The sequence below is a fragment of the Rhipicephalus sanguineus genome, chromosome 4, assembly GCF_013339695.2.
Source record: "Rhipicephalus sanguineus isolate Rsan-2018 chromosome 4, BIME_Rsan_1.4, whole genome shotgun sequence".
NCBI classification, from domain to species: Eukaryota; Metazoa; Arthropoda; class Arachnida; order Ixodida; family Ixodidae; genus Rhipicephalus; species Rhipicephalus sanguineus.
Genome location: NC_051179.1, coordinates 28,581,616 through 28,592,879, shown reverse-complemented (window position 1 = coordinate 28,592,879; position 11,264 = coordinate 28,581,616).

Genomic DNA, 11,264 nt, shown 5'->3' with positions numbered 1-11,264 from the left:
CCCATCTCCTCTTCTTCATTTTCCTCAGCCTCTCTTCGAATCTCATTTTGCTCTGAGCTTCCCTCACTTCAAAGCCTGTCCATCCCATATCACCCTTACAGCCTCAATTGTCGTCTTCCCGTGAGCGCCCAACGCGAGGCGGCCCACCGTCCTTTGATTTACATCCAATCCTGATTGTACCTCTGACTTCATGCAACCACTGAGTTCCCAAATGTAAGCCCCGGGACCATCACACCCTTCCACAGCCCTCGAAGCACCTCGTACCTATTGTATCCCCATAAAGCTCTGTGCTTCATAATTGCAGCATTCCTCTTTCCCTTTGCTACCGCTGCTTTCTCTTGTACCTCCATATATCTATCCCCCTCATTTACCCATACTCCGAGGTACTTGTACTCGCTTACCCTCGGTATTTTTTGGCCCTGTATGAAGACCGCATGGTCTTCGTGATCATTGAATACCATCAATCCACATTTTGTTGCACTAAATCCTAGTCCTAGAGCCTCACATTCCCTTCCGCATATATCTGCCAGTCGCTGTATATCATCTCGACTGTCCGCAAATAAGACAATATCATCAGCATAAAATAGACCTGGAACCTTCTGCTCAACCATCGTGCCGACCTGTTTGTGTGACAAATTAAATCCAATGTTGCTACCTTCTAGCGCTTTTTCCATCCTCACCATGTACAGCATGAATAACAGCGGGGACAAAAGACATCCCTGTCTCAGCCCCTTGCTAATTTCAACGCTGTCCTTGCTACTTATTCCTTCCCATTCTATACAAACTGTATTTTCTCGGTACATTTCCCTCAAAAGCTGCATACAGTCGTCCCCTATGCCCACTTCTTTCAATATATCCCACAAAATTTCCTGCTTAACGTTGTCATACGCTCCGGTGATATCTAGATAAGCTATATATAAGGGCCTGTTTTCTATTTTCGATATTTCTATACACTGGGTAAGAACAAACAGATTATCGTCTAACCGCCTGTCGATTCGAAATCCATTCTGAAGTTCTCCCAAAATATCATTTTGTTCTACCCACGCTTCTATTTTAAATTTTACTGCCTGCATCGCCAACCTGTATAGCACCGATGTAATGGTTAGCGGTCTATACGAGCGAATCTTATCCTTTTCTCCCCTGCCTTTATAGATTAAGTTCATTCTACTTTTTCGCCAACTGTCTGGTATTTCCCGCTCCTGTAAGCACTTTTCTACGGCTTTCAGCAGTGCTTCTTTAGTGTTATGTCCGAGTTCGTTAATGAGGCTGACGGGAACCCCGTCTAAGCCCGGAGTAGTGCGCTTAGGAATTTTTCCTTCGGCCTTCTTCCAATTGAAATTCTCTAGTACTACATCTTCGTCAGTTGCACTCCTTTGCGTACTATTACCTACCGGGGGAATCCCCTGGGTGACCTTTTTAAACGAATCGGCTGTTATCTTTCGGATGTAACCTAGCGCTTCATGCCCTTCCAACTGATTTCCTCCTTCATCTACCAAACGTTGTTGCATTGTGACAGACTTCCTACCTAGCGCTTTTAGGTGGCTCCAAAATATCCTAGGCGCGGCCTTCTTCTTTTCGCGAATCTCTGTCATCCAGCGTTCACTTTCACCTTTAATTTTTGCCTCGACTAATTTCTGCACGATGGATTTTCGCTCTAAATATATTTCCCATATTTGGTTGACTTCGTCCTGTGGCCGCTTCTCTTTTTTTGCCTGTCTGTGCTCCCGTGATGCCTCACGTCGCTTCTCGATCGCCTCCCGGATTTCTTTGTTCCACCAACTTTTTGGCTTTCTCTTTCCTTTCCAACAAATAGTTTTCTTCTCTTTTTCCATTTCTTTTGTGATTATATGTAGCAGCTCACTATACTTCCAGTCTTTGCCTGGCAGTTCGTCTACTTTTTCTTCGACTCTTGCGGCTACATTCTTTATTTGTTTGTCATTTAGATACAAGCTGCCAAATTTTGATTCTATGTTCTTATTTTCAGTTTTATATCCCATTTGTAATATTATGCGTTTATGATCACTACCCAAGCTGTTAATGCCTTCCTCGTCTATTCTCATCTCTCTAAGTTTGTCATATATTCCTTCTGTCATGAGACAATAATCAATGCTCGATTGCCTGTTTCCGACTTCCCACGTGATCTGCCCCTCACACTTCGGCCCCACGTTAACTATCTCAAGACTATGTTGCTCGCAGAGATCTACCAATAACTTGCCATTGGTGTCTGAATATCCGTCAAGGTCACGAATGTGAGCGTTCATGTCCCCTAGAAGGATTATTTCGGCATCATGACCAAATTCTTTAATATCGGTGCTTATGTTGGTAGTGTGGCGGCACCTGTCGGAGCAGATATCAACCACTCCGCGAGCTTCGTCTTTGTTGGGCCTCCGAGATTGCGCGCAACCCGTCGGCGCACCGCACAATATCTGAGGCCATGACTGGGCGAAGCTCCAACCGTCGAGTGCTCTCATGAGAGCGCTGCGATCGCCGGCGATGTCAGGGTGTCTGTGAGTTAAGGGTGCAAGGCAGTGGTGAGGAGGAGGGTATAGATATAAATTCCGTAGCGGCCTTGGTAGACATTGCGTCGCTTAATTTCTGGTGCGAATCATTTGGGGATGCCCCTGCCTAAACGCTGACAAAACTTCAAAAAACCGTTTCAGGGTCCCTTTAAGGTGCTTCGCCCCTAACGCAGGCTAGGCAGCTCCGGCTCGTGCTTCGAGCCGGGCTGGTGGTGTGGCTGGAGCGCTGAGCATTCCTCTTCACTCCTAAAAAAATAAATAGGTAAATAAATAAGGTAAATAAATAAAATGCGGAAGTAAAATTACACCACGTGCTTCAGCCGTAAATGAGAGATAAATGTGTTACAATTACACTTTATTACCCTTAATACCTTCAGTTACTTTGACATACAACACGAGCCGGCACTAACCAAGATTGACCTACAGTACCCATCACCAGTAAACATAAGTAACCGCTAGGCGATATTAACCAACAATTAGCCAGTACTGGCCAAGACAAGCCAAGAGTTAGTCAACGGTTATGCAACAGTAGGCACTCCAAGCACACATTAGCCAGTTATCTTTCTGTTCCCTTTCCCTAATGCCCCAGTGCAGGGTAGCCAACCGGAAGTTTTATAGTTAACCTCCCTGCCTTTTTGTTTGTTTCTTCCTTTTGGTGTTATGCGAGTAGAAACGGTATATCCCTCACACAGAAGGCTTGTGACTAACTCGTGCACATTTTCTTTTTTCATTTTGCCCCTCACAACTAACGCATGAAAAAAAAAAGAGACCCACATTCTAAAACTCACAAGCGAGCAATTCGATCGTCCAGACCGAGTCAAGCAGTCTACAAAAAGAAGGACGACAATCCAGCCGAAGCCAAAATCGATTCTTCTGAAATGGGATGGTGAATCGAACCGGGATGACTCGGATACAGTTTGGTTTCAATACTATCCAACTTTGTTCTACTTCTTTTTATTCAGTTTATTTGTCGAGGCCTTCCATAGACCCCACACACATACACCCAAAAAAGAAATGTTAAGAGCCGTGTCAAGTGAGGCGCCTGATGGGATTGCAGTTGCAGGCGAAACGGCTTTTTCGATTACAAGAGAACGCTAGTATATTTCCATCTCGAGTTGTCCCTAAGCCCCACATCGACTTATAGTTAAGAAGAACGCCGAAAATGTATCTTGTATCTGGGTACTATGCATCTAGCTCTCTTCGTATGCTGTGCCTGTCTACATCTCGTGACACCTTCAAAAGGGGAAGTTTTACTGAACGTCGAACTTGCACATCAACAAACAAAACGAACAAAGCGCGGTATATACGCTTCACAGATGAACACTAATACACTGATTTATCTCTGTATACCCAGAAGCACACAAATTAAAGAAACAATAAACCGGAACAGATTGTTCACACATTGAAGGCTATCACGTATGCACACATACAAGAGTAGGAGTCCTGTTAGTAAAGGACTACAGGAAACTCCAGCTGTCTCTTCCTTGCTTGAAAGAAACGTGTGTGCTATCGTCGAAGGTGTTTTCAAAAAAAAAAAAAAATCGACGACCACAGTAGAACAAATAGTACTACACTATGGGAGAGCGGTAGACTCTCCCAACGCCTCCTCTATTATTTTCAATGCCAGTGCAAACGGTCATTCCTCAATGGGAACCGCTGGTCCGCCGTAGTACAGGGAGTTGTCGTGGTGCGCCGCCGCCTAAGGGGCACAATTGCTCGCGTCACACGCGCGTCCGAGCGCACGACGCTGACATTTCCGTGGAGATGCGGTTGACGCGCCGTCCCTCTCCTGGTCAAATGGTGCCTTATGCATTTGCCTAAGACAACTTAAAGCCAAAAGCTATCTTCTTCTTCGTCTTTTAAGACGAAAGCCTTAAATGCCTCATCAAACGCGAAAAGTGACCGTCGGTGTCGGCGTCAACACTACTGAGGCAAAAAATCATCATGTGATGAACTCACCATGGGATGTCATCATGACGTCAAACGTCGCTATATTTAGTGACGTCAGCATGGCGTCACTATGACGTCATATGATGACGTCATCACATGACGTTGCCGCTTGGTCAAAGGTGAGCCAATCCCGCAAGCACTGCAAAACCACGTGAGGTGCAGAAGGCTTTCGGAAGGGGGGAGGGGGGGGGGGGCGTCAATACGATTGACTGAGAAGAAAAGAAGAAGATGACCTTTTCCTTCTTAGGTAGATGCATATGGGACCATGTGAGTTTTCTTTCTGTGATATCTGACACGTGTTGTCTTGAAGCGCGACGTCTATCCAACCCTTGCAAGTAGGCAAAGACAGACTCTCTGCAAAAAACGCATCCGAATAACAACAAAAAGGCAAACGCTAGAATGTCACGTTTTTCTGCGTTGCAGTGTGCACGTATAGTTGTATCATGTTCAAAAATGACAAGCAGAAACACGTGTGTTCTGTAATCTCGTTCAACGGCAGACCAAGCTAACCTCTTTGGACCAAAAGCTATGCGTCTCAACGGCCTACCCAAGAGGACACGCTTGTTTACCCACTACGAATTCCCTCGAAATTGACAAGCCCCCGTGCAAATACAGCCTAAGCAGACTCAACCAAAGCGGGCCTCGAATTTTCTTTCTTTTTTTTTTTTTTGTTCTTCCAATAGTCGAAGGAATCCGCCCGGGCGTTGGCCTGTTTATCGAGTTTCGCGAACGGGCTTTTCCTACTATGCTTTGGCTATGAAACAGTTCGTTTCCTCCGGACTAGTAAACCGAGTTTGAGCATTGGCGTGGCCTCGGGGTACCCGATGGAATCCTCCATTCTCTCGTCCGTTTTCGTTTCTGTTTTCAGTGAAGACGTCACTTGCTAGTTTTTTGCTTTCGTTCCATTCGCTATGTTCACAATTCCAGTCTGTGTTCCTGGTCCTATCGCAAATAAACAAAAAAAAAAGAAAACATGTTTGAGAAGTAGCAGGGAGTCTGGGTGTACTCAGGAAGCGTATAGTGGTTCTAACTGTCTGCTGATTTTTGTACGGACACGAAAGAAAGGCGGAGTGCTTATAGGTGGCGGTATACATATTGACACGTGTATAAACATAAACGACGATGACGATGGCGAGGTTTCACAGACTCCGGCTAGTGGGACAGTAGCTTTCGGTGTGGAGGACGAGGAAGACGTTTTTCTGTTCAGCTGATTTGAACACGCTGCTTCTCTGTCGCAAGTTGTCCTTCTTGTTTGTCCGCGTTGCACCGCGAAAATATGTCACGACATTCCAAACAGCACCCTTATGCAGGTGTCAAATTGAACAGGGTGTAATACGAACAGACATAGGTGTGCGCAGAGCCCTAGCGCCAGCAAGATGCAGGAAGATACGACTCAGCAAGATGCATTGTCGGCTCATTAACTAAAGCATTGCGTACGCGCACCCGTACCCGCAGTAGGCAGGTTCTGGATATTATTCTCGAGAGCAAAATTTTATTTTATCGATGCCACGGGGAGATACGTTGGTAGTCGACATGCATAGGACCACACCACATGCGTTGCTAAACGAACCTTCATACACGCTATATCCGCGACAAGTTCAGGTCCTAAAGACTCCCGAAGAAGACCGAGCAAATAACAAAACTACAAAATGCAACCTTCGTTCTCCGGAATAGCAATTTATACGGACTGGTGCGGGAGAGTTGCAAAAAAGCTGCAGAAGCTTCCATTCTATTAGCAGCCTCGGCATAATTACTTTGCGCGGTAGCAAGCTCCGTCGTAAAGACCACGTGCCATCGTCGCGTTGTCCATCATCAACGCTCTAGTTAGGAGATGAACGAAGAAGGAGGTGCTTAAACCAACCTCTATATACTACCGCTTGCTCTCCCTCCACCGTCTTCGTATTACCTGCAAAGAACCATTCTTCTTATTCGCTTCGAATAGCCTGTTTCTACTTGTTTTCTTTTCTCACGTCTCCGCATTCATTCGCAACGCTTTTAGTTCTTTCACGCCTGCTTTTGATTTCCCACATTTTCTTTCTTTCGTGCGTGCCGCACGTTCTGATATGCGCAGGGCGCTCATCGGTGAGAGTCAGCTGAATTCCACTAATTGGCCGTCTCAGGCTTCCCCACTCCCTCTTTCTTTCTACTTGCCTCTCTCCACTTCCCACAAATCTGCACTCACAGCGTAATTCTCACCTTTTCTCCCCTAATCTCTCCCCCTTTGCTTCTCTCACCAGTCCCTGAATCCCTATTTCCGATACTTTCGTCCTTATCAAGAAAATAATGATCCCTCTTCACGCGCTTACAGCTCCTCCGCACTCCCTAACGCAGCCTCATCCCGTAAACCATTTTTCACCTCTGTCTACGATAAGATAATCTTCTTTCTTTCTTCTTTTTTTTTATTTCTTTCTCCTCGTAATTTACTCGACGACCTCGCACGATCCCCAACTATATCCGCTCATTCTCATTGAAACGAACGCTTGCCTTGGCTTTTTTCTTTCTGGAGGGGGGGATCTTCCCGTCTTTACCTCCCCGCTATATTTACTGATTACTTCCTTGCTTACATCTAGGAATGACGTGGCCATAACCTGCTGACATTACGTACAATTTTTTGCGACATCAGTTTGTTCTTTTCCTCTTGCTCTTAGTTTTGCTTTCGTTCCCGCTATCGTCTCAGCTGGTTGCGCGTCGAGCTAATTAAATAAAGAAGGGATCACAACGTCAGCACCTTTCGTTAACACCGACACCCGAAGGCGATAACAATGGTAATGTCGGGTAGATTCGATAAGAGGTGCCGGTGAGCTGAAAGCGTCCGCCACGCGCTCTCTGCAGCGGAGTGCACTCTAACAGTAGACTTAAGAACGCGCACATCTGTGAAAGTTCGTGTCGTTTGGTGTGACAACGTGTACTACGCAAAGTGCAAAGCCCAACAGGCAAAGCTCGCGTATACATAAAAGAAAATGAATGCGAAGAAAGGAAGTAATAAACGTCGATAGATAGATAGATAGATAGATAGATAGATAGATAGATAGATAGATAGATAGATAGATAGATAGATAGATAGATAGATAGATAGATAGATAGATAGATAGATAGATAGATAGATAGATAGATCACTGGTTGCCTATCTGCTTTACAGGCTCATGATTTCAGGCCCTAATGTACAATTTTTTCGAGAAAAATCCATGAAAAAAATAATGCGCGGTCGATATTCCATCTACGAAATTGCTTCTGATCTAAGTGGTGAGCAGAAGAGACCTGACTTCAGATAAGAAGGTTTCTCATTTCTTTCCCGTTTTTTTTCCTGTCTTCTCTTATCGAGTATCGAAACCTTGCTCTGAAATTTAGTGCACCGAGATAGATAATAATTGTCGATAAGTGCCCGTCTCATTAATTTAAGTTTCCCTCTGCTAAGGCTGTAAAGCGTATAGAAACGCTACGGTCTTAACCTGTTTTTCTTTTTATCGTGAAGTCCGGTAAACAATGATAGTGCTGATGCATCGTCCTCCCTTAGGCGATGAGAAGGGCGTTTCATCGCGCGAACTACGGCTTCGGCAATTTTGTGGGTGGGCCGTGCTCGTAGGCTTGGCTAGCTGCTGCGCAACTATGCCTACGATAAGTGCCTGTACGCAGTAGGACGAGAATAATGAATCAAATTAATCTTCCATGCAGTTTTTCTTTCTCAGTAGGACCTCCCGAAGACTTTGTTTCATCTTAAAGCGTAGACGATGTTTGATGAGTGAAGGTCGTTAACTTTAGTCGACTCTGCCCAACTTGATAGATGAGCACGGCAAGTTTTCTGCGCTAGGCACTCGCGCGAAATAATTAGTGTTTTTTTTCCTTTCTGGTATGTCTGCCTGATCTGATGACTTGATGCTATTACATGAAACAATTATAGGTGAGCTGCTAAGTTACAATGTATTAATGATATATATATATATATATATATATAGTAGAGAGAGAGAGAGAGAGAGAGAGAGAGAGAGAGAGAGAGAGAGGGCGGGGGTGGGAGAGACGAAATGGTAGAGGCCCGTGTGGTGTGCGATGTCAGTGCACGTTAGAGAACACCAGATGGTCATAATTTCCGGAGCCCTCCACTACGGCGTGCCTCATACGGTGGTTTTCGTACGCAAAACCCCAGATATTATTATTACATATATATGCCCCAACATTCTTCAGCGATAGAGGTACCTGGGATAGTGCAGACTAGATATAATTCCCGTCAAAAGTTTATGGATCACGAGGCACAAGAAGAGCTAGATATTGGCGCTGCTTCGGCGAGCAGCCTTGAATTTAGATTTCCATCCTGTTCTTAAGCGCGCTTACGCGCATACAGCACGCTTAACACGTTTAAACGCGCTCACAACACGCTTAAACGCGCTTAAACACGCTTACAACATATACAGTGCAATTCGACCGAGTACACTCACCATCTGTTGGGGAAACAGGTTTTCTCATGCGGTCTCTAAGTGTGTGACGCCGACTGTACAACAAACAACGCGGCTTTGAACAAGCGGCCCCTCACATTCGCGCCAATACAAGCAGCAAAGCTGTGAAAAACAAAACAGCAACGCAAAGACGCCTGTGTTTCGATGAAAACTGCGGATTTCACGGTGTCACAACCGCCACAACATCTATTTTCATATAGTACAGTTTTGAAAACCTCTGAAAGCGCGCTTTTCGTATAGCCTTTAGAACCTCACTTTCAATGTAGAAAGGATGGGAACTTGAGGGCTCCTTTCTTTGTTTGACACAACCTACTTAACAACCAGCAGATGATAGAAGCAGGGAAGGGATAGGGGACGTTCATTGTACTGTTTTAAGCGTATTGTAGCAATTGTGATACAGATGCGAAGAAAGTAAAGTCGACGAAACGACAACTTGCCGCCGACAGGGACCGAACCTGCAACCTTCGGATCCGAAGGTTGCAGGATTTGCGCGTTTCCCTTCACCTTCAATGTACGGCCACTTAGCGTTTATAAGTGCATTTGCATGCTCTCGAGGCATCGATTGCGCATCAGCCATTAGCAGTAAAAGACGAACCAAAACTGTCTGCTGGTTTCCTTGGTCGTTTTGAATTGCGATAACAAGCTAACGGCGCCTTCATTTGTTTCAGCCTTTGCGTGTAGGATGATTGGGACGCAAAGGCTGTCCCAATCTTTGAAATCCACAGGAGCCAATCTTCGAGTGAAAACCAGGATGTCCTTGCGTTAGCGCGAGTACGCTGTTAATGGCATTTAAGCTTTTGCGCTCGAATAATTTCTGCATCTTGCTGATAACAGCAGCCATTAAAGAAAAGCACCCAGCGCAAAGGATAAACCGGAATTAATGCTTACAAACTTCCATTCTTCGACTGCTGCCACACTTGAATGCCGTTCCAGACGCGGTAAACACACGGTGACTATAAGGGCGAGCTCAAAAGGAACGAATGTCTTTTTACTCTTCCTGGAAACTTCCAGCATTTCCTTCAGGTAGCAAACAGTGAAGGCTGCTTGACAGAGGCATCGAATGAAATGAAACTTCACTGAGGTGGAGCAAACATTGTTTTTTTTTTCTCCCCGAGGCACTGCGGCACCACGGCAAACGTTGTTTCCCGTGCTACACTTTCTTTGCGAAGCGAAGCAAGAAAATATTTCGAAGTGTGAGTTTGCGCAAGAAACTGCAGAAGAAGATGAGAAGTTGTGATAGAGTGAAAACAAAGCACTGTTGCAACTGTGCCCGCAGCGTCAGAAGTTTGCGCGGTACGAGCCCGGGCTAAAAGCACACAAAGTGATTTAGCGGTTGAAACGTGTGTTTTTTGAAACCTACTTGTTATTAAGTTGACTCATTTGACACTAGAATATGACAAAGAGGGAAAAGAAACCAAGAACAAAAACTCCAGGCCCGCGCGGAACACGCAGTATAGTCACAGCGTGAACTGGAGTAGCGACCCTTTAGGGGCCCACTGTAAACTCTCTTAGGGCGCCTACCCTTACAATAGTCTTCATAATTATTCTGAACTTTTTTTTGTAGACTTTCTTTGTTACTTTCTTTGATACATTTTTGTTGATATGCTTTTAACGATGGACCTGCGAAGACTTAGTAAGGTAAATTAGGTATTATAATGAAGCTGCACATCTACCCCGGAACGGCTTTGTCTCCGTGGGCAGAACCGCCAGGCTCCTAAACCACCAACAGACGTTCGCGCTCGCGTGCTCCTCTGCTAGCAGATGCGCGCTTTCCATGCGTTTTCACATCGGACGCTGAGGAAGGGCATTCGTAGAGGTGGACAGACCAGCTGACGAACGCGTTCGCTGTAGACTCGTGCACAACTGCAACGCCAGAACTAAATTTCGACCTATGGGTGGTTTAGGGGCCCTTTAGCAAATGAAGGCAAACGGCATATCCTTATTTGCATTCAGGCATACAGCATATAGCTTTGTATTCATTTCAATAAATCAAACCACAAAACAAGCATCAAAACCGCATGTTGGATAAGGCTCCTGTGAACAACGGGAACACCCTCCCACGCGTTCCCGGTAAAGATTGGGTTGCAGCTGCCTTGCACTCCACACGAGTGCTTCGAATGACGTCAAACGGCCCTTCCTTCTCTACGCGTATGTTTCCCGCTTACATACATAAAAGGGAGACCCGTCTAGCAAACTCATTCAGTTCTAAGACTACAATGGGTAAATCACAGAAGTTAAAGCCGCCAGAACAGCGTGAATACAATGATCGACGAAAGGAAAAATTCGTCCTTCTGAAAATGGTCGCGGAACCATCAAACGGTCTACCGCAGAGACCTACAACGCGATT